The following is a 21995-nucleotide window of genomic DNA, read 5'->3' on the forward strand; positions in this document are numbered from 1 at the left end:
TGACAGTGGATCTAATCGGTCGCAGGGAGCTTCAAGGAGGAACTGGGTGGTCTTTCAGAGATCTTAGTGGCAGTTGACCACACAGCATGTTGCGCAGAGGGTTGTAGCAAGAACAATTGCTTCTGACGGTAGCACTCTTCTGGGGGTTGCAGGTCATTTCAACACTGGTGGGTACTTGACAAACAGTGCGGTTCGCTCCGACACTCTGGGGTACGTGACTGACAGTTCACTCCGACACTCCAGTGGGTACTTGAATCAAGGCGCAGCTCACTCTGACACCCTGACTAGTACTTGGTATTGCTTCTTGAGCGTGCCGGCCATATTGTTGTATTGTTATAGTATTTATATAGCGCTTACTACCCCTGACGAGGCGTCGAAGCGCTTTTTCGGCAAGCAGCACGCTACTCCGGAGCCCAAGAGGAATTAGTGGATTAGTATAGGGAAATATGAGTTCAGTTTTAGTATTGTTATGAGTTAATTTGAGCAGAGGATATGTGAGTTTATTAGTTGGATTGACTAGAGTAATGGAGGGATAGAGGAGGGATGAATCCAGAAGTGTTATTTTGGAGTTTATAGTAATAGGATGAGGCTTGGGATGAGTAAAGGAGAGATGGAGGAGGGAAGAGTCTGTGGAAAGGGTTAGGGAGATCATAGTTGCAGGAGGGGTTTTGGATGAGTCAAGGTGAGATAAATGAGGGATAATTTATTAGGGTTATTTGGGAGATCATGGTAGTAAAGTGAGGTTTGGGTGAGCTAGATGTGGAAGAGGAGGGAAGAGCTTAGACAAGGATATTTTGGAGATGAAAGTAGTAGAATGGGTTTGGGATGAGTCAGAGTGGGGATGGAGGATAGATTGATAGAGACATGGCATATGGTGATGGGTAGACAGTAAAGCTTACAAGACAGTAAATTTATATTATGTTTATTTATTTAATCATAATTTTACTTAAATATATGTAATCATTATTTAATTTTTCTTTAATGTATTTATTCATTATTATTTTTTATTTTTTACTTTAATTATTTATTTATAATTTGAGTTTTATTTATAGATTTTTTTATACACACATATATATATATATACTGTATATGCATAGATATATATATATATATATATATATATATATATATATATATATATATGAAACCACACACTCGCATGCAGTCTGTACCCAGCACGACAGACTGTGAAAGGGTTGCGAACCCTATTAAATATCAAAATCACTTCTTAAAAAAGAAGAGGACTTCACAGTCACTTACTTGCTTCCACAAGATTTATTCAGTCAGGCAGATTGACAGATATGGCAAAAACATCCACTCCAACGCGTTTCAAGAGACTCTGCTCCCTTGATCACGGAGACATTAAGAGTCCTTCTTTCATTTCCTATTATAACTCAAATCACAAAACAGAAACATAGAAAGTGGACTACATATTTTCCAAAATAATAGCGGCCATCTTAAACTGTGTTCCTATAACTCTAAATGACTTAACATCATATAATCCCAAAAACCAGGTACACATTTTCCTCATTAAATACAAACTTCCTTGTTATTAGCAAGGGCCAAATTCCTGTCATTTGCATTTGTAATTTTCTAATTTATATTATTTATTATTCTTTATTTTTTATTCTTTCTTTTATATTATGTGCCTGTATTATAAATTATAACAAATATACTCACACACCAAATCTGCAGCTCCTCTCCTTGAAATTACTTCTGCGAGTAGTCCTACAATACTCATGATATATTAGCTCCTTTGCTTTTTATTTTTATTTTGGCAGTCATGCCTCCTAACAAAAAAAGAAATAAAAGAAGAACATATTTCAACATATATTTTAACATATATTATATTTTAAAATCATGTTTCACTACAAGAAATTCTTATTATCAATATAAATGCACTGATAATTCCTCATCTTTATTCAAGCCTCCTGGCTCCATTGTGTTACATCTTATGATTAGCCGTGACTCAAGTTTTCTTAAATCTAGTATCCTGTTTCCTCCTCTTTCGGCCAATTTAATCCTATCCAGGACCATAAATTGTAGTTTATTAACAGTTTTATAATGGTATTCTTTGAAATGTCTTGCAAAGGGATATGATTTGTCTTCATTCTTAATTGCTCGCATATGTTCCAAAATTTGTTTCTTGGCTATGTGTATTGTACTGCCAATATAAAATTTATTGCATGGACATTTCAAAGCATAGATACTATAATTTGAGGAACAGGATACATGTTTCCTTATTATGAAAGGTTTATTGGTCCCTGGAAAATGTATCTCTTTACAATTCGAGCTGTATCTATAGGCCTTACACTTTCCACAAATAAAGAAGCCCTGAATAGGTTTCCCATTTCCAGTCCTAGATAGTAGACTATAACTCAACATATCTTTTAAGGACCGGCCCCTCCTAAACGTAAAGGCCGGAAATTCATCCAACAATTTACCTATATTTTCATCAGTTTTAAGGGCTGGCCAAAATTTTAAAAAGGCTCTCTTAATTTCCTTTATCTTATCATGGTATGAAGTGATAAACCTTATCTTTATGTTTTCATCTTTTGTGTCCTCTATCTTCTCGACCAAAAGGTTTTCCCTTTTGATCTGTCTAACTCTCATCACAGCATTATCAATTACAGCCCGTGAGTAACCTCTTTCACTAAATCTCCTAGTCATAACTTCATCTTCACCTTCAAATGTGGCATCCAAGCTGCAATTCCTTCTAGCCCGTAGGAGCTCCCCATATAGAATACTATGGATCAAATTTCTTGGGTGACTACTCTTAGCATGAAGCAAACTGTTACCCGCAGTATCTTTTCTATATATTTCACATTCCAATCTCATATTAACCACCTTAATTCTTACATTTAAAAATTCCAACTCCAATGGACTCATTGTACAACTAAACTTCAAATTCAGTTGATTATCATTCAGTTCATCCACAAAACTTTTAGCTGATTCCTTATTGCCTTTCCAGATACAGAAAATATCGTCAGTATACCTCACCCACAGGACTGCTCGGTCCTCAAAACCTTTGATGTTCCAGACTGCCTGTTCCTCCCACCAGCCCAGGTAAAGACCTGCATAGCTGGGAGCGAAACAGGTCCCCATCGCAGTCCCTTGGCGTTGACGGTATAGTGTATTGACAAAAGTAAAAAAATTATAAGTTAGACACATCTGAACCATATCTAATAACATTTCAGTGTGTAAAAGGTACGATAATGATCTTGCCCTCAAAAAATGTCTCACGCTTTAATGCCCTCCTCATGTGGTATACACGTATAAAGGCTATTAACGTCCAAACTAAGTAGAAGATAATACTCCTCCCGTCCTATTCCATTGATTATCCGTAAAAAGTCTCTAGTATCCTTAATATATGAGGGTAGAGCTTCCACAAAGGGACATAAAAAATAATCTACATATTTGGAGACATTTTCCAATAGGCTCCCTATGGAAGATACAATAGGTCTCCCAGGTGGCTCCTTCGCATTCTTATGTAATTTTGGCAATAAATAGATTGCTGCTGTTTTCGGGAATTCTACCTTTAAAAATTGATATTCGTCCCACTCAATTAGTCCTAATTCTTTCCATTCATCTAGTTTATCGAACACTTTCTTCTTGGCAGTTAACATTTCATTCTTATCAACGACAGAATAATTCTCAGTATCTCGCAGTTGCCTTAACCCTTCCTTTAAATAGTTCTCTCTAGACATGATTACAACATTGCCTCCTTTGTCTGACTTTTTGATTATTATACTGTTATCATTTTGTAAAGATTCAATCGCTTTCCGATGTTTAGTTTGTAGATTGTCATATTTTGACCCTCTACTATACCTCAAAGATTTCAAAACTCCAATTACACCTTTTTCAAACACATTAATCGCATCACAATTTACTGGTGGTAAAAACACTGATCTAGGTCAGAAATTACTCGGACATCTTGTATCAATTTCAATTCCTAATTGGGTTAAATTCAGAATTGGATCTTGTTCAGCTACCACATTCTCATCAAGTTCACACAACGTGTGTAACAGTTCAATGTCTCCAATTTCTAAATTCGAAGGTCTATTACTAATATTCCTATCCTTATCCTTCACTTTTGTTTCAAACCACTTTTTCAGCTTTAATTTCCTTATAAAATGAAAAAAATCAGTGCGACTTTGAGTATAATTGAAACGTGTGACTGGACAAAATGATAATCCCAAAGATAACACTTCACGTTCTGTATCTGCAATATTTCTATTGGAAAGGTTGACAACTGTCATTTTTTGAGTTACTTCATTAGTGATTGACCTCTTGTCCGTACTCCTATTGAACCTTCTTTTGGTTCTCTGAAACCTCTTTTTGATCTGCCTCCTCTTCCTCTTCCTGGTAGAACTTCTCTTCCTCTTCCGACTTGGCCCATCGATCTCCCTTGGGCTATCAGGTTAAATTCCTTTAAAACATTGTCTTTTACTCCTCCACTATCTGACTGTGAGGATATATCACTCTCACTTCCCTCACTTTCTCGTATTTCTTTTAGTCCCGTCCTTCGGTATTTCTCATATTTCTTCTCTTGGTTTCAAGCTCACATCACTTGCAAATTTGGCAGTCAGAAAATCTTCCTTTGACCTGTTTCTAATTACCTCATATTTCCTTCCAAACGTAAGGATCTGTCCTCTCTCATAATCCTTCAGGTCTCTTAAAAACCTTTGTTGCTTTTTAACTTTCAACTCCTCTTCAGCTCTCTGTAATTTTTCATTACATTTTGCCATTTCACTTTCAAAGATCTCCGGAGTACAAAGTTCTTTCAAGTCTTTGGTTATTGTCTCAATTTCTCCACTCAATTTTGCCTGATCTTTCCATGCATATTTCACCAATATTCTCAGCATGTTCATACTACACTGATGGTTATTCTCCATCCATTCTACTACCATTTCCGGATTTGGATTTTCTAAATTTGGTACTATAAAAATCCTTCAGCCTCTAGGAATCCTTCCACTATCTATATATTTCCATGAAGTCACCGCCTCCCACCATTTTGATTGTTCTTTTTTGGAATTCTTCCATAATTTGTTCCAAAGTGTTCGTTGACTCTTAATTCCATCCTCATTATTACTCCTGAGATTATCTGCAGACTCCACATCCTTATTCAGGACTGCTTCAAATAGTGCCTCAGCTGCTGCTCGTTGTGAAACATCCTTTTCCATTGCCAGACTGCCTGACTGTCAATTATTATTACCTCTGAAGCACAGCACTGTGTAATACCCCACAGTGCCCTCCGTTGCTCTTATCCCAGCCCCTATGTCATATATTCACATACATATACATATTTCATTGTGAGTAAATATACATTTAGTAAACAGGTTTAAAAAGTATGTGTGTAATTTATTGTTATGATATAGTAGTGATACATATTTCCTAAAGAACTATACATATCTAGAATAGACACATATTCACATTCAAAATATTCATCAAAACAGGTACTGTATTAAAAAAGGCAAAACCTGCTAACCTGCTCACTATGAAGTCCGCCTGTCATCTAAATTTTCTTAACCCTCTAGACACTATACTTCAGCTGCCGTCAAAAGTCTTTTTTACATGCTGGCGGGGTAGAAGCAGCTGCTGCATCAAAGTGCTTTGTGTACCAACCAAAGTGGGACAGACTGATTTTAAGAGGCTATGTTAAATGTGTCCTGTAAGATGATGATGAGGCTACTGAAGAAGTAGTTCTTTCAAATCTCACTAACACCTGGTCACACTTGTCTTGTTCTTCATGCACTCTGCGCTATTCCCTCTTCTTACTCATAAAGCACAACCGTTCTATGGGTATTCTCATTATCAGGATGTTCCTTCAAACACATTAATATAACATCATCAGACTTCAGCTGTATACATTCATTCCAACTGTTGTGCACTAACTACTGCTCAGCTATCCCGCTACAGGATCGATCTTATGGTTATCACGAGCCATAGTAAAACAACATTTTCTCTCTACTTTTCTACCAATCTGATCCATATTTTGGTCTGCACCAGCAGGGAAGCTATCCAAAACCAAGGAGCTCACAACAACTACTGAAAGCTTCACCATCAACATGTTTTATGGCTTTGACGTATCTACAACTTAAATTATGCTTTGCAGTCATCATAGTAGACGGAATCACTGCCATGCGTCCGACAAAACAGGCAATGTCATGATGGATAGTAACTGCTAGCCTGCTCCTGGAAACACAAGGCCTTCATGGTCAAGCTACATATTCAACCAGCTACCAAGAGGTTGAGTTGAAAACATGCTGATGTACAGACAAAAGCTATCATTGGAGGGCAGTGATTTTTTTCAAATGGCCACAACTGATGCAATGTGAGAAATTGAAAAGAAAAAACAAAGTACTCAAAGTCAGGAGTATAGCACAGACGGCTTGATGACAGTGAAAGCTGACAATTGGGATCCAAAATGCTGTTGTCCTATGCAATTAGCTAAGCAACTTTAAATCGCCTGATAGAAATAATATTCTGTTGGAAAAAACTGGGCCTTGCCATCCAAAATTACCTGCCACCATGCTAAAATAGGCAAGAGATTGAGAGAAAAAAGCAATATCTTTAATGAACAACCAAATGGGTTGCCACCTGGAAGAATTGTACCTCCCACCAGCCCTCCTAACTTCATTATTTTTTGGAAACTCTGCACTAAAAGTGACTCGTGAGGCGGAAAACCTAGGAAACCGGTTTGCTAGAGAGCATACACTACTGTTTATGCTAGATGGTCATGAGACAACAGTGTCAAGTTCTGAGAAGCACCATTTAGTAAAACACCATTATGCAAGAGTGTGCTGCAGCCTTTCCATTAAATTTTATAGATCTTCTATTGAAAGGTTTCCTAAACTTTACAAGACAGACCACATACCCTCTTGAACTAACAAAGATAAGTATTACATTGCTTTGTCCACTGCTGTGCAGGCTGAGATTGCATTACTGGAGCTTATTTTGTAAATCAGAGGTGCTTAACCTTTCCACGTTTTTGGACTCGCAGTGAATCACTTCTGGAAAATGGAGAATCTCCATTAAGCAATTTCTATTTGAACCTCAAGACAATATACAAAAATAAAGAAAGAGCTACACATCAAACAGATACACAAATTGAATGAACTATGTTATTTAATTCACAACAAAAATAATATAAATATTGAAATAGGAAAGTTGCAGATTTCCGATATTTTATTGTATTTCTAAAAGACAAAGCAGTATGCTAAATTCTAGCATATTGCTTGCAATACATGCTCTCTTTTTGTCAGTGTAAAAAACGACTTAATGTGTTGCCACCAATCACGAATCAAGCTAGAAATACCAATCTAATTTTCAGCCTCAAACTTCAGTCTCTCACATTTACAGAGCTTTTTAAAATGTTACATTTTTCTGATCACTGTGCCACTAAAAACAAGTGACAACATGCTTTTGAGCCCTAATATGAGTGAAAACATGCATAGGTTGCTTGTGTTATAGTTCGGGGAGGATCTGTACTGGTAGCTCAGGCTGGAGTGTTCCCACTGCAGCTTTGTCAAGACTGATTTGGATATGGCTAGATCCAAACTGAGGTGCCTGGTAGGTGAAAAACTATGGCTTGGGATGCAAAACCAAGCGATTTCCAGTGGCTGAGATCAATTCAGCCATAATATTGTTTTTCAATGCCCTAAGTGGGACCGGTATGCCTAGATATTGATCCTTTGCACACCGTCACTGGAACCAAGCTATACCTGGCTGATAAGTCCTAACTAGGGCGAAACTGGTTCTTGGTTGCTTGTGCACCAGTTCAGGGAGGATTTGGCCGGGCAGATCATGCTGGACTGCACCCACTGGGGCAGGGTTAAGACTGATTTGCAGATGACTGTATCCAAAATGAGGTGGCATAGTGTGCACGATAACGACCGGCTGGGATGTGACCCTGAGTGATTATTAGTGGCCAAGATTAACTAACATTCAATCAACATTTTTTGTATACTTTAGTTTCTTTGTAACCTAAAGTAGTAGAATAATTGCAACTCCACTAAACAAAGCCTCAAACGTAGTTTTCTGAGAGCTTTCCAAACAAACACGGTCAACTAACGGAGCAGCATGTGTCCAATTGCAAGACACCCCACGTCCCTCCTGAAACAAAACCAACACCGAGACAAACCACTTTTCCCAGAATTCATGAATATAAGATTTTGCCAGAAATCAGGATCAGAGACCTAATGAAGTCCTCAGTATTTTGGTTCCCCACTTTGGAGGTCATAACCCAAAAAGTCGAAGCAAAGTGAGCAGTGCACATACATTAGGGTAAGCATAAAAAGGACTGTCCATAGAGGTTGATCCTTCAGTGCGACAAATGTCAGGAATTATCTTTGGCATGTAGTACCTCGAGGCAATTACCTCAATTCTTCACAAGGCACACCAAGGACCACCCCTCTTGTCATTTCATCTTCTGGACTGGTCTTGACCCGATGGTGGCGCTGTTATACAGTTCAACTGTGAGGCAGTGGGCAGTCATGCAGTCCAGCTGTGGGCCACACAAGCCACCAGCAGGCACTTATCCCAGATTCAGTCAGTACTACCCCTCGAGCACACTACTCCAAGAGCTTTGGTAGCTATGACGAGGATGCAGAATCACGAAGATTGCACTTGCCAGGCTAGTGTTACCACAATTCCTTTGGTGCCATTGTTTAGCAAGTCTCTGTCAGACAAACCCTGTGCCAGGGGCTATTACAGCATCCCCTTCAACGAGTTAGCACTTCCTTCCCCTGCTCACAGGCAAAATGTCTTGGCACCCAGGACAGTCCAGTATTTGCTCTTTCAGGTCAGACTCCAGTGTTCCCTGACTTTTGTGGAGTTGTCTGTCAGTGGGACACCAACTCTTGGCTGTGTGGTAGTCCTGAAATAATCTGCAGACTACTCCCTCCTTGGTAGAAGAGACCACAACAGTGAGCAATGGTGGGTCTTAGGGTCACATCTTTACACTGTTTTCTAAGAGAGAGAATGTGTATTCAACATTTGCTTCCTTAGAAATCGTTAAAGTGGGTCCCCATCATGTGACCTGGCCAGGCCAACTTCCAGGACTGTTAATACACAAGTGAAAATGAAAGCCCGGGTTCTTTATGGCCTTCAGAGGTGCTGAAACATGTTGACACATAAGCAATAGGGTCATAGGACTATAAAAACCTAGAGTATATCCAATTGCTCCTAGTTTTAATAATACCTACTGTCATTTTGAATAAAGGGATACCTTGGTGAACAGTAAGGTATTTTTATTTATAGAGCCCCGGTAGGAACTTCATAAGTGCACACGCCTATCGGTTGAGCTCACCCTGGCCTTCAGGAGCCAGGGTGGAGCCGGTGATGAAGCATGCCACTACTAGAGTAGGTGAGGATCACTAAGTAAGAAAAAAGATTTTTCTTTGTGAAAAAGGAACAACTGTGGCTAATTCTGTAAAGTGGCCAACACTGTGATATCCAAAAGGTGTATGGATACCTGTGTATCAATAGTGCAAGAATTTGGGAGTGTGTATCATTAACGTACCTTCTGGGGGATTAGTGGTTTTTCCTTCTCCCCAGAAAATCCTTCCAGCCCTCCGTACAATAGAGCCGACTCTGTGTTTGATAATTCATCAGCTCCATTGTTGTATCAACTTCCAGAACTGGCCTTTGCCTGCAATGTTACTCTGCCAGGGACAGACTCCAGGTGGACTGCCCACCACAGAGGTACAAAGAAGCATGAGGAGGCAGCACTCAACTATTTAAGATGGCTTCTCGCAGAGAGCAGGATGAGAGACAAGAGTCTCTGCCTCTTCAAAGGACTTCTTTCATCACAATAGATACTGAAGTCCTCACCCTGCACCCCCTGACCTCTACCTAATAGGAGCTAGCTGCTGTCAAAATCAATTACAGCACAATGTATCAGGAAGGGTCCCAGCTTTTCTAAACAAACCCTGTCTCCTCTTTCCTCACCATAGAGTATGGTACTGTACCTCCCTTTTAGGAGACAACAGCAATATACACATGCTGTCCAGGGAAAGCAACCTCCTCCATCTTGTATCCTGGTCCAGACGGTGGGCTTCCAAAATAGACCGCCCAGACTGTATACCTTGTGCAAGGCACGCAATCAGTCCTACCATACAAGCACATATGCAGCACATGTGATGTTGACACTCAGGATGCTGGGCTCAACGTGAAATCGTCCTGTTACTATAATTTACTAACACAGTAGTCCTCTGTCATTATAAAGGTGAGGTTGGTGTGACCATCTTAGTTCAGTCCAGAACCAATCATTTTCAAAGACCGCACATGTAATTATTGTACCGTAAGACTGAAAATCAAAAAAACAGGCAAACAGTTACATGCAGCTTAGGCACACAGAGCAGGGGTCATGACTGTGAATCATGCAGGCAATATTCCCACCCCAGCAGTTGTTGGTGTGCATTCATATGTATGCTGACTGTCTTCAAAATCATTTTCTAAGGGGTGCTAACCATACTGAAGGACAAAGGAATGATTGGGCGCAAGAATAAATGCAAATTTGGTGTATGTGAGGTGGACTATTTGAGTCACAGAATCACAAGTAAGGGAAGAGAACCCAAAGTAGACTTGGGTATGGCTTCCCAGAATGCATCTAAGCCAAAAGACAAACACTCATTAAGATAGTTTATTAGTTTAAGTGAGCATTACGCTCAATTCTCTGGTGGGTTTGTTATTATTTTGGAATCAATTAAAAGCTTTGAAGAAAGAAAGAAAAAATCAATTGCAATGCAGAACAGGAAAAGGCATTTGTGGATGTAAAGAGCTTGGTTTTGAGTATGCAAGCTCTGAAACATTTTATGGTTGACACGAGTGTTGCTGAATGGTTGATGTGGGTCTAGGGGATGTTTTGTGCCAAAAGGGGAATGGTGAGGAATGTACAGTGGCTTTTCTATCATGTATACTAAAGGAGGCATTGATTCACTACAGCACATTGAAACACAAGGTGTATATATGTGGTGTGGGCAGCTCACATGATGAAAACATATCTGTGGAGTAGGAAACAGGAACAAAACTCTTCCAGGTTGGCAAGGCTTACTTCTAAACTATAGGCACATGATTTTGAGATTGTGCATCTACCATATACAGCTAGTGCCAGGTCTAATTGCCTTTCAAGGTTAGCTATTTCAAGTCCTGGTTTTGATGAAGAGGAAATGTTATCAGGTGAGTGTGAGGTGCGCACATTTGATGCAGTCAGAGAACAGAGTTCTATTTCTGATGACTAATGGGAAGTAGCTTGATTCAAAGACGTTTTGAATCAAACTCTGGTAGGCTGATTAAAAGCGTTTGGTCAAAAAATGTGAGAAATATTCCTGACTAGTTGCAGTCTTTACAAAGAGGCTTCAGAGTTGAAAGTGGAGAGTGATATTATTTTCAGTGTTTGTAAGATTGTTTTACCCGAACCTCTCAGGACATGGTTGATATATGTGCACATGAATGACATTTGGGCACAAAAGTGAAAAATAAAATTTGTAGGCTCCATTATTTGGGACCAAGGGCCTTATTTATACTTTTTGGTGCAAAACTGCACTAACACCAAAAGGTTTTGCACCGCCTTGCACCATTTTCTAGCACCAGCTGGGCACCATATTTATGGAATGGTGCAAGCCGGTGCAAAGGGTAGGCTAGAGTAAATTTTTTTTACTTTAGGCGGGTTGGGCTGGCGGTATGGAAGAAAGGGATTTAGCACCAAAAAATGACTTTAGGCAGGTTAGAGTAAAAAAAAATGACTCTAACCAGATTATCGTCATTTTTTTATGCTAAACCTACCATACCACATGACTCCTGCCTTAGAAAAGGCAGGAGTCATGCCCACCACCCCAATGGCAGCACAGGGGACAAGGGTCCCCTGGGCATGGCCACTGCACCCTGTGCCATGTGTGGGGGCCCATTTCAGGGCCCCCTATGGCACTTTAAAAAATAAAATGCAATACTTACCTGTACTTACCTGGGATGGGGTCCCCCATCCTCCGCAGTTCCTCTGGTGTGGGTGGGGGTGTCTGTGGGGCTGGGGAGGGGACCTGTGGGTTTATTCCATGGTGTTCCACCATGGAAATAGGTTCGCAGGTCCTCTAACGCCTGCCCTGACCAAGGCATTAAGAAATGGGGCAAAGCAAGCTTTGCACCATTTTATTACCCCTCCTCCCTCCTGTGCACCATTTTTGCACTGGAGTATAAATATGACGTTAAGGCCATAGAGTCATTTTGTGCTCGGGAACGCCTACCTTGCATCTTATTAAGGCAAGTTAGGTTTCCAGTTCCAAAAAATGACTTTAACTCCATAAATTTGCCGCTAGACGGGTCTTGCACCAAAGCATAAATATGGAGTTAGTTTTGCACCGAATTAGAGTAAAATAAATGACGCTAATTGGGTGCAAATAGAGTATAAATATGCCCCCAAGTATTTAACCAGAATAATCCATATTTTGAGAGTTACCTCTCTGGCCTTTCTGAGAGGTTCCAGGTTCCTGAGACCACAAATCAGTTTCCGTGAACCAATAATAATTGCTCAGTATAACTGCTGCTGAATGAGAGTTGGATCTCACAGTATTTAGTATATCAGGAGAACAATCCAGGATTTCACAGCTTGACCAGCACCGAGGGAACAGAACCATTCCCCTGTGTGCTTGTAAGCCTCAGAGGATAATCAGGTGAAACATAAAAGTGGTAACAGAAGGTGTAGGAAAGTATTATCTTCCTTGGCATGTTAGCCCCATTGTTTACCTGTATTTCAGTATGTTTTTGCCTGTCTCACTGGCATCCTGCTGGTCAGGACCCCAGTGCTCATAGTTTATGGCCTAATGTGTATGCCTGTGTAGTGCCTAACTGTGTCAATGAGGCTCTGCTAATCAGAACCTCGGTGCTTATGCTCTCTCTGCTTTAAAATTTGTCACTGTAGGCCAGTGACTTCATTTACAAATTTCAATTGGCACACTGGACACCCTTTATAAGTCCCTAGTATATGGTACCTAGGTACCCAGGGCATTGGGGTTCCAGGAGATCCATATGGGCTGCAGCATTTCTTTTGCCACCCATAAGGAGCTCAGACAAACCCTTACACAGGACTGCCATTGTAGCCTGCGTGAAATAGTGCACATACTATTTCACAGCCATTTTCACTGCACTTAAGTAACTTATAAGTCACCTATATGTCTAACCCTCACTTCCTGAAGGTTAGGTGCAAAGTTACTAAGTGTGAGGGCACCCTTGCACTAGCAAAGGTGCTCCCACATAGTTCAGTGCCATTTCCCGGGACTTTGTGAGTGCGGGGACGCCATTACACATGTGCACTACATATAGCTCAATACCTATATGTAGCTTCACAATGGTAACTCAGAATATTGCCACGTAACAAGTCTAAGATCATGGAATTGTCCCCCCATTCCAAATATGGTATTGGGGAGCCAATTCCATGCATCCTGGGGGCTCCACCAGGGACCCCCAGTACTGCCAAACCAGCTCTCTGAGGTTTCACTGCAGCTACAGCTGCTGCCACCTCATAGACAGGGTTCTGCCCTCCTGGGGTCAGGGCAGCCCAGTCCCAGGAAGGCAGAACAAAGCTTTGCCTCTGAGAGCAGGGTTTACACCCTCTCCCTTTGGAAATAGGAGTTACAGGCTGGGGAGGGGTAGCTTCCCCCACTGCAAATGCTTTGAAGGGCACAGATGGTGCCCTCCTTGCATAAGCCAGTCCACACCGGTAAAGGAACCCCTTCTCCCCTGCTCTGGCACGAAACTGGACTAGGGAAAGGGGAGTGAACACTCGCCTGTCCATCACCACCCTAGGGGTGGTGACCAGAGCTCCTCCAGTGTGTCCCAGAATTCAGCCATCTTGCTTTGCAAGGTGTGGGGGCCCTCTGGAGGGCTCTGAGTGGCCAGTGCCAACAGGTGATGTCAGAGACCCCTCCTGATAGGTCCATACCTGATAAGGTAGCCAATCCCCCTCTCAGGCTTTATAGGGTCTCTCCTGTGGGATCTCTTCACATTCTGCTTGCAAGTTTCCTTCAGAAATCCTCTGCAACAACTTCAGCATCCTCTGACCTCACATCAACCGCAGCCTGCTCCGAGAAACACTGTAACTGCAACAAAGTATCTGCAAGAGATACTTTTCTTCAGCAACTTCAGCTCCAAGTCAGCAACTGCAACAGTTTCCACAGTGTGCATGCTCTTCTGGTCTTCATCCTGCACCAGAAGGGCCGAAGAAATCTCCCGTGGAGTGACAGAGTCACTCCCCTGCTCCAAGCAGGCACTTTCCAAGACGAGGACCAGTACCCTTGGACTCCTCTCACAGCAAAGACGATGCTCCTAAGGACACAGAGGGTGGACATCATCGACATAGACTGTCCTGAGGTCCTGCTGATGAAATTTAGAGGAGGTAACACCTTGCCTTCCCTGAGAGCGACAGTACCCATGTGTACTGTGTCTTCTTCACCACCTGAGGCCGCTGTGCACTCTTTGCAAAATACCTTTGTGCACAGCCTGGCCCAGGTCCCCAGCACTCCATCCTGTGACGCTCAACTTGCTGAGTTGTTCGGTGGCGTGGGACCTTCTTTTGTTGTGCTGCATCACCTACATTTTGCACCTCCTTTGTACCCAGGTCCTGTGGCTTCTGGGGGTGCTGGCTGGCATCCTGAGGGCTCTCTCAAGTGCTGAGAGCCCCCTCTTCCTCCTCACACAGAGTTGAGGCCCCCAGGTCCCTCCTGGGTCCATCCAGCACCATTTTGACACAAAATGCACTTTTGTCGTAGCCAAGGCTTGTTGGTGACTTCCAACACAAAATCAAATCTGCAACGATCTTCACATCGTGGGACATCCTTTGTATCATGCAGGAACCCACTGGCATCATCCTAGGGTGCATTCCTGCAGTCTTCGACTAACTGGGGACTCTTCATTTGCACCCTCTTCTGGGTTGTCAGGGGCTCCTGTCCTTCCTGGAACCTCTTTCGACTTCTGGACTTGGTCCCCTTCCTTTGCAGGTCTTGAGCTCCAGGAATCCAGCTGTTGTTCTCTGCGGACTTCGTTGGTTGCTGCAAAATCCCAATCCCAAGGTGTAGTGTGTTCTAAGAAACCTTGCAGTACTTCACTCCTGCATTTCTGGGCTCAGGGGTGGGATAATTTATTTACCTTTACTGAATTCTTACTCTCCCAGCGATTCTGCACACACTACACTTGTCTAGGTGGAAATTCGTGATTTGCATTCCACTTTCTTAGTATATGGTTTGTGTTGCCCCTAGACCTATTTTTTCACATTGCATTTTATAGCATTTTCTATTGTTTGCATTGTTCTATGACTACTTACTTGTCTAAGTTTGGTGTCTAGTGTATATATTGTGTATAATACTTACCTCTAGATGGAGTTTTGTCTCTAAGATATTTGGTAGTGTGTCACCCAAATAAATACCTTTATTTTTGGTAACACTGATTATTGTCTTTACTCGTGTATAAGTACTATGTAAGTATAAGTGGTAGTGCATGAGCTTTGCATGTCTCCTAGTTCAGCCTAAGGTGCTCTGCTGTAGCTACCTCTATCAGCCTAAGCTGCTAGGACACTGCTACTTCAATAACTGGACCTGGTATAAGGTATAAGTACCCAAGGTACCCACTACAAACCAGGCCAGCCTCCTACATTGGCAGCAGTTATAGCATAAGTACTTGCAATTGCTTTACCACTTTGTTACCTGTGTTTTTCATAAGAAAAGCTTGCTCCAATACTTAGAGCATATATAATATATACCAAGAAACAATGTTCTAACTTCCTGAAAAGATCTTTAAACTTTGCAGAAGTTTTTACAAAGTTCTGAAAAGCTTTCTTCTTTTCTCTAAAAAGGCAGCTCTGTTATTCTACTAACTTTTTACTCACTTTCCTAAATTTTTTCCTTTCAATAGATATTCCATAGATGTGACCCCTATAGTTGTGAAAACAACATATGAAAATCTCACCTTTAAAGGTTTGAGGGGTCTCTGTACTGAAAGAAGTTTAGGGATTGGGAAGAGCCCCAACAAGGAGTTCCTCTTAACTCTTCTCCTCCAAGATGACCGGGAACTCAGCACTGGTCCAGATCAGACAGAGGAAGAGGTAGAGGATGACTCCATCCAGGAGTACTCAGAGGAGCAAGATGACAATCTAGGTAGGGTCCTTCCACAGACCTATCTGTCAACAAACTCCCTAGTATAACTGGTAGTGGGAAATAGGGCCCCCTTCACCCCTAGAGCCCAGGTCCCTAGAGTGGCCCCTATTAGAGATAAGTCTGCCTCTGCACACTCTCATGTTACCTCTGTTTCAGAGGCTTCACATAAGTCTAACCCTGAGGACCAGTCCCTAGATAGGGAAAGCTGAGGTTAGAGGAGGCCAGACTGAGGATAATACAGCGACAGTTGGCCTTAGACAGGGAATCCCTATAGGAAAGTACCATCTTGCCTGGCATGTTACCCCCATTTTTTACTTGTGTCAGTTTGTTTTTGCCTGTCTCATTGAGATCCTGCTAGCCAGGACCCCAGTGCTCATAACTGTGGCCTGAATGTGTTCCCTGTGCGGTGCCTAACTGTGTCACTGAGGCTTGGCTAATCAGAACCTCAGTACTTATGCTCTCTCTGCTGTTAAACTTGTCACTGCAGGCTAGTGACCAATTTTACCAATTCTGATTGGCACACTGGAACACCCTTATAATTCCCTAGTATATGGTACCTAGGTACCCAGGGTATTGGGGTTCCAGGAGATCCCTATGGGCTGCAGCATTTCTTTTGCCACCCATAGGGAGCTCAGACAATTATTTCACAGGACTGCCACTGCAGCCTGAGTGAAATAACGTCCACGTTACTTCACAGCCATTTTACACTGCATTTAAGTAACTTATAAGTAACCTATATGTCTAACCCTTAGTTGGTGAAGGTTAGGTGCAAAGTTAATAAGTGTGAGGCACCCTGGCACTAGCCAAGGTGCCTGCACATAGTTCAGGGCAATTTCCCCAGACTTTGTGAGGGCGGGGACACCATTACACACGTTCACTACATATAGGTCAATATCTATATTGTAGCTTCACAATGGTAACTCCGAATATGGCCATGTAACATGTCTAAGATTATGGAATTCTCCCCCCGTGCCAAATCTAGTATTGGGGTGCCAATCCCATGCATCCCGGGGGCTCCAGCATGGACCCCAGGTACTGCCAAACTAGCTCTCTGGGGTTTTCACTGCAGCTACCGCTGCTGCCAACCCACAGACAGGCTTCTGCCCTCCTGGGGTCTGGGCAGCCCAGTCCCAGGAAGGCAGAATGAAGAATTTCCTCTGAGAGAGGGTGTTACACCGTCTCCCTTTGGAAATAGGTGTTAAGGGCTGGGAAGGAGTAGCCTCCCCCAGCCTCTGGAAATGCTTTGAAGGGCACAGATGGTGCCCTCCTTGCATAAGACAGTGTACACCGGTTCAGGGATCCCCCAGCCCCTGTTCTGGTGCAAAACTGGACAAAGGAAAGGGGAGTGACCACTCTCCTGTCCATCACCACCCCAGGGGTGGTACCCAGAGCTCCTCCAGTGTGTCCCAGACCTCTGCCATCTTGAATGCAGAGGTGTGAGGGCACAATGGAGGCCTCTGAGTGGCCAGTGCCAGCAGGTGACATCAGAGACCCCTCCTGATAGATGCTTACCTGACTAGGTGGCCAATCCTCCTCTGAGGGCTATTTAGGGTCTCTCCTGTGGGCTTCTTTTCAGATAACGATTACCAGCGGAATTGTAGCGCCTAATCCTGCTGACTTTCTCAACTGTTTCCTGGTGGTGCATGCTCTGGGGGCTGTCTGCCTTCACCCTGCACTGGAAGCCCAGAAGAAATCTCCTGTGGGTCGACTGAATCTTGACCCTGCTAACACAGGCACCAAACGTCTGCTTCACCAGTCCTCTGGGCCCCCTCTCATCGTGACAAGCGTGGTCCCTGGAACACAGGAGCTGGATCCAAGTGACCCCGACAGTCCAGTGGTCCATCTGTCCAGATTTGGTGGAGGTAAGTCCTTGTCTCCCCACAGCAGACAGTAATCCTGTGTACTGCATGAACTGCAGCTGCTAGGGCTTATGTGCACTTTTGCAAGGAACCCTTCATGCCCAGCACAGCCCAGGTCTCCTGTACTCTGTCCTGCATTGCTCAACTCGCTAAGTTGACCACCGGCTTCGTGGGACCCTCCTTCGTAGTGTTGAGATGACTGCCATGCTCAATATTCTTGAACCTGTGTTCAAGAACTTCTTTGGGTGCTGCCTGCTTCTGCATGGGCTCTCTGTGTTGCTGAGCGCCCCCTCTGTCTCCTCCTCCAAGGGACGACCTCCTGGTCCTTCCTGGGCCCGGGCAGCACCCATTTTCTTTAACCGTGACCTTTGCAGCTAGCAAGGCGTGTTTGCGGTCTTTCTGTGTGAAAACAACACTGCAACCTCCAGCATGCCGTGAGACATATTCTGTGCAAAAGAGAAGTTCCTGGCATCTTCCGTTGTTGCAGAATCTTCAGCTTCTTCCACCCAGAGACAGCCATTTTGCACCTTCATCTGGGTTTTAGCGGGCCGCTACCCCCTGGACACTTTCGTGACTCTTGGACTTGGTCCCCTTCCTTTCCAGGTCCTCAGGTCCAGGAATCCGTCTTCAGTGCTTTGCAGTCTGTTGTGGTCTTTGCAGAATCTCCTATCACAACTTTAGTGTGTTTCTGGGAAAGTAGGGTAACTTTACTCCTACTTTTCAGGGTCTTGGGGTGGGGTATCGTGGACACCCTTAGTGTTTTCTTACACTCCCAGTGACCCTCTACACCCTACACTAGGCCTGGGTCCCTAAGTGGTTCGCATTCTACTTTCTTAGTATATGGTTTGGGTTGCCCCTATGCCTAATGCATCCTATTGTATTCTACAGTGTTTGCACTACTTTTCTAACTGTTTACTTACCTGATTTTGGTTTGTGTGTATATTTTGTGTATTTTACTTACCTCCTAAGGGAGTATATCCTCTCAGATACTTTTGGCATATTGTCACTAAAATAAAGTACCTTTATTTTTAGTAACTCTGAGTATTTTTTTTCTTATGATATAATGCTATATGATATAAGTGGTATAGTAGGAGCTTTGCAAGTCTCCTACCTAGTTCAGCATAAGCTGCTCTGCTATAGCTACCTCTATCAGCCTAAGCTGCTAAAACACTACTAATCTAGTAATAAGGGATAACTGGACCTGGCAAAAGGTGTAAGTAACACAAGGTACCCACTATAAGCAAGCCAGCCTCCTACATTCTCCAGCCGTGATGTGTCGATCTTCCAGCCACGATGCAGGCAGAGCATCGATTTCAGCTTCTAAGCCGGCAGCCATCTTTATCAGCTGCATTGTGGATGGTGCATAGAAAATCTCCCCTCATGACTGTCTTTGCATGTATTTCAGTCCTTTTCCACCAGCTTCACCATTCAAGGGCCCAGGGACTGGATGGAGCACCACTTGGCAGGGCAGGAGTCTCAGCAGAGAGTCCAGGTGCTGGCAGAGGAAGTCCTTGATGGCCCTGAGTCTTCAACAACAGGAGGCAAGCTCAACTCAAGCCTTTGGAGATTTTTCTCAAGCAAGAATGCACAACAAAGCCCTGTCTTGGTCCCCTTTCAGAGGCAAAAGCAGCAACTGCAGGATAGCCGAACAAAGCAAAGTCACAGGCAGGGGGAGCACTTCTCCTCAGCTCTTCAGCTCTTCTCCTTGGCAAAGGTTCCTCTTGAATCCTTGCAGAAATCTGATTTTCATGGGTTTTGGGTCCAATACTCATACCCCTTTCTGCCTTTGAAGTTGGCAAATTTGAAAGGGAAGTCTCTCTTGTTTGCAAGATCCTGCCCTGCCTAGGCCTGGCTTCAGACACACACCAAGGGGTTGGAGACTGCATTGTGAGAGGGCAGGCACAGCCCATTCAGGTGTAAGTGACCACTCCTCTCTCTACTCAAGCTCAAATGGCCAATCAGAATATACATGCTACTCCCCTGCTCCCTTCGTCTCACTGTCTATGGGGATTCACAAACAGCCCAACAGCCCAGTTTGACCGAGTCAGGGCATCCACAAAAACAGGCAGAGTCACAGAATGGTTTAAGCAAGAAAATGCCCACGTGATATTTTCAAACTGACAATTTAAAAAACAACTTTACCAAAAGATATATTTTTTAATTGTAAGTTCAGAGACACCAAACTCCATTTTTCTACCTGCTCCCAAACAGAATCTCCACTTAAAAGTTATTTAAAGACAGCCCCCATATTAACCTATGAGAGAGATAGGCCTTGCGACAGTGAAAGATGAGTTTAGCAGTATTTCACTGTAAGGACATGTAAAACAAACTAGTACATGTCCCACCTTTAACATACACTGCACCCTGCCCATGGGGCTACCTAGGGCCTACCTTAGGGGTGCCTTACATATAGAAGAAAGGAAGGTTTAGGCCTGGCAAGTGGGTACACTTGGCAGGTTGAATTGGCAGTTTAAAACTACACACACAGACACTGCAGTGGCAGGTCCACGCCATATTTAAAAGTCTACTCATGTGAGTGACACAACCAGTGTTGCAGGCCCACTACAAGCATTTGATTTACAGGCCTTGGGCACCTCTAGGGGCGCACTAGTAAATCAAATACACCCATCAGGAATAAGCCAATTACAAAGACAGTTTACACAAAAGTACTTGCACTTTAGCACTGGCCAGCAGTGGTAAAGTGCCCAACGCACCACAAATAGAAAAAACAGAGTCCATCACAGTCAAAACATGGGACGCAGAGGCAAGAAAGACAGGGAAGACCAGGCCAAGTATCCCAGGTCTAACACGTGTCCCCCCAGATGAAAATGGGGAGAAACTACCCAACCTCAATGGAGTTCTCATCACTAAGACGGAGGAATCTGGGCAGACCATCAGCATTGGCGTTGTCTGTGCCAGGGCAGTGTTCCACCGTAAAGTCCATTCCCCGCATGGAGACTGACCACCTCAACAGTTTGGGGTTCTCACCCCTCATCTGCATTAACCATCTAAGGGACCTGTGGTCTGTCTGAACCCGTAAGTGAGACCCAAACAAGTAGGGTCTTAGCTTCTTCAGCACCCAGACCACAGCAAAAGCCTCACGCTCAGTTGCAGTCCGCCTACGTTCCCGAGGAAGTAACCTCCTACTAATGAAGGCTATAGGCTGGTCTAGGCCCTCTTCATTTAGCTGTGCTAATACTGCTCCTATACCATGCTCTGAAAAATCTGTCTGCACAACAAATTCCTTAGAGAAGTCAGGTGCCTTCAGTATGGGTGCCGTGCACATGACTACCTTCAAGGCATCGAAAGCTGCCTGGAAAGCTTCAGTCCAGATCCCATTTCTGGGCTGCTTCTTCAAGGTTAACTCAGTCAAGGGAACAACAATAGTGCCAGATCCCTTGACAAACCTCCTGTAATATCCTGGGAGACCTAAAAAGGCTCTCACCTCAGTCTGGGACTTTTGGAGGCTTCCAAGCCAGGACAGTGTCAATCTTTGCCTGTAGGGGTGCCACCTGACCACTCCCCACCTGGTGTCTCAAGTACACCACAGAACCCTGCCCTATTTGGCTCTTACATGCCTTAATAGTGAGGCCTGCCTTCTGCGGGCCTCTAACACTTTACAGAGGTGCTGCAAGTGCTCCTGTAAAGTGGAGCTGAACACAGCAATGTCATCCAGGTAGGCGGCACTGAAATCATCCAGCCCAGCCAACACCTGGTTGATCAACCTCTAAAAGGTGTCAGGGGTATTCTTCATCCCAAAGGGCATCACCCTAAACTGGTAGTGCCTATTTGGTGTGGAGAATGAAGACCTCTCCTTAGCCCCCTCAGTTAGGGCAATCTGCCAATACCCAGAGGTCAAATCAAAAGTACTTAAGTACTTGGCAGCCCCTAACCTGTCAATGAGCTCAACAACTCGGGGGATGGGGTGTGCATCCGCCTTAGTGATGGCATTGAGTCCCAGGTAGTCCACACAGAACCTGAGTTCTGGAGTGGC

This window comes from Pleurodeles waltl, chromosome 5 (genome assembly GCF_031143425.1).
Source record: "Pleurodeles waltl isolate 20211129_DDA chromosome 5, aPleWal1.hap1.20221129, whole genome shotgun sequence".
Taxonomy (NCBI): Eukaryota; Metazoa; Chordata; class Amphibia; order Caudata; family Salamandridae; genus Pleurodeles; species Pleurodeles waltl.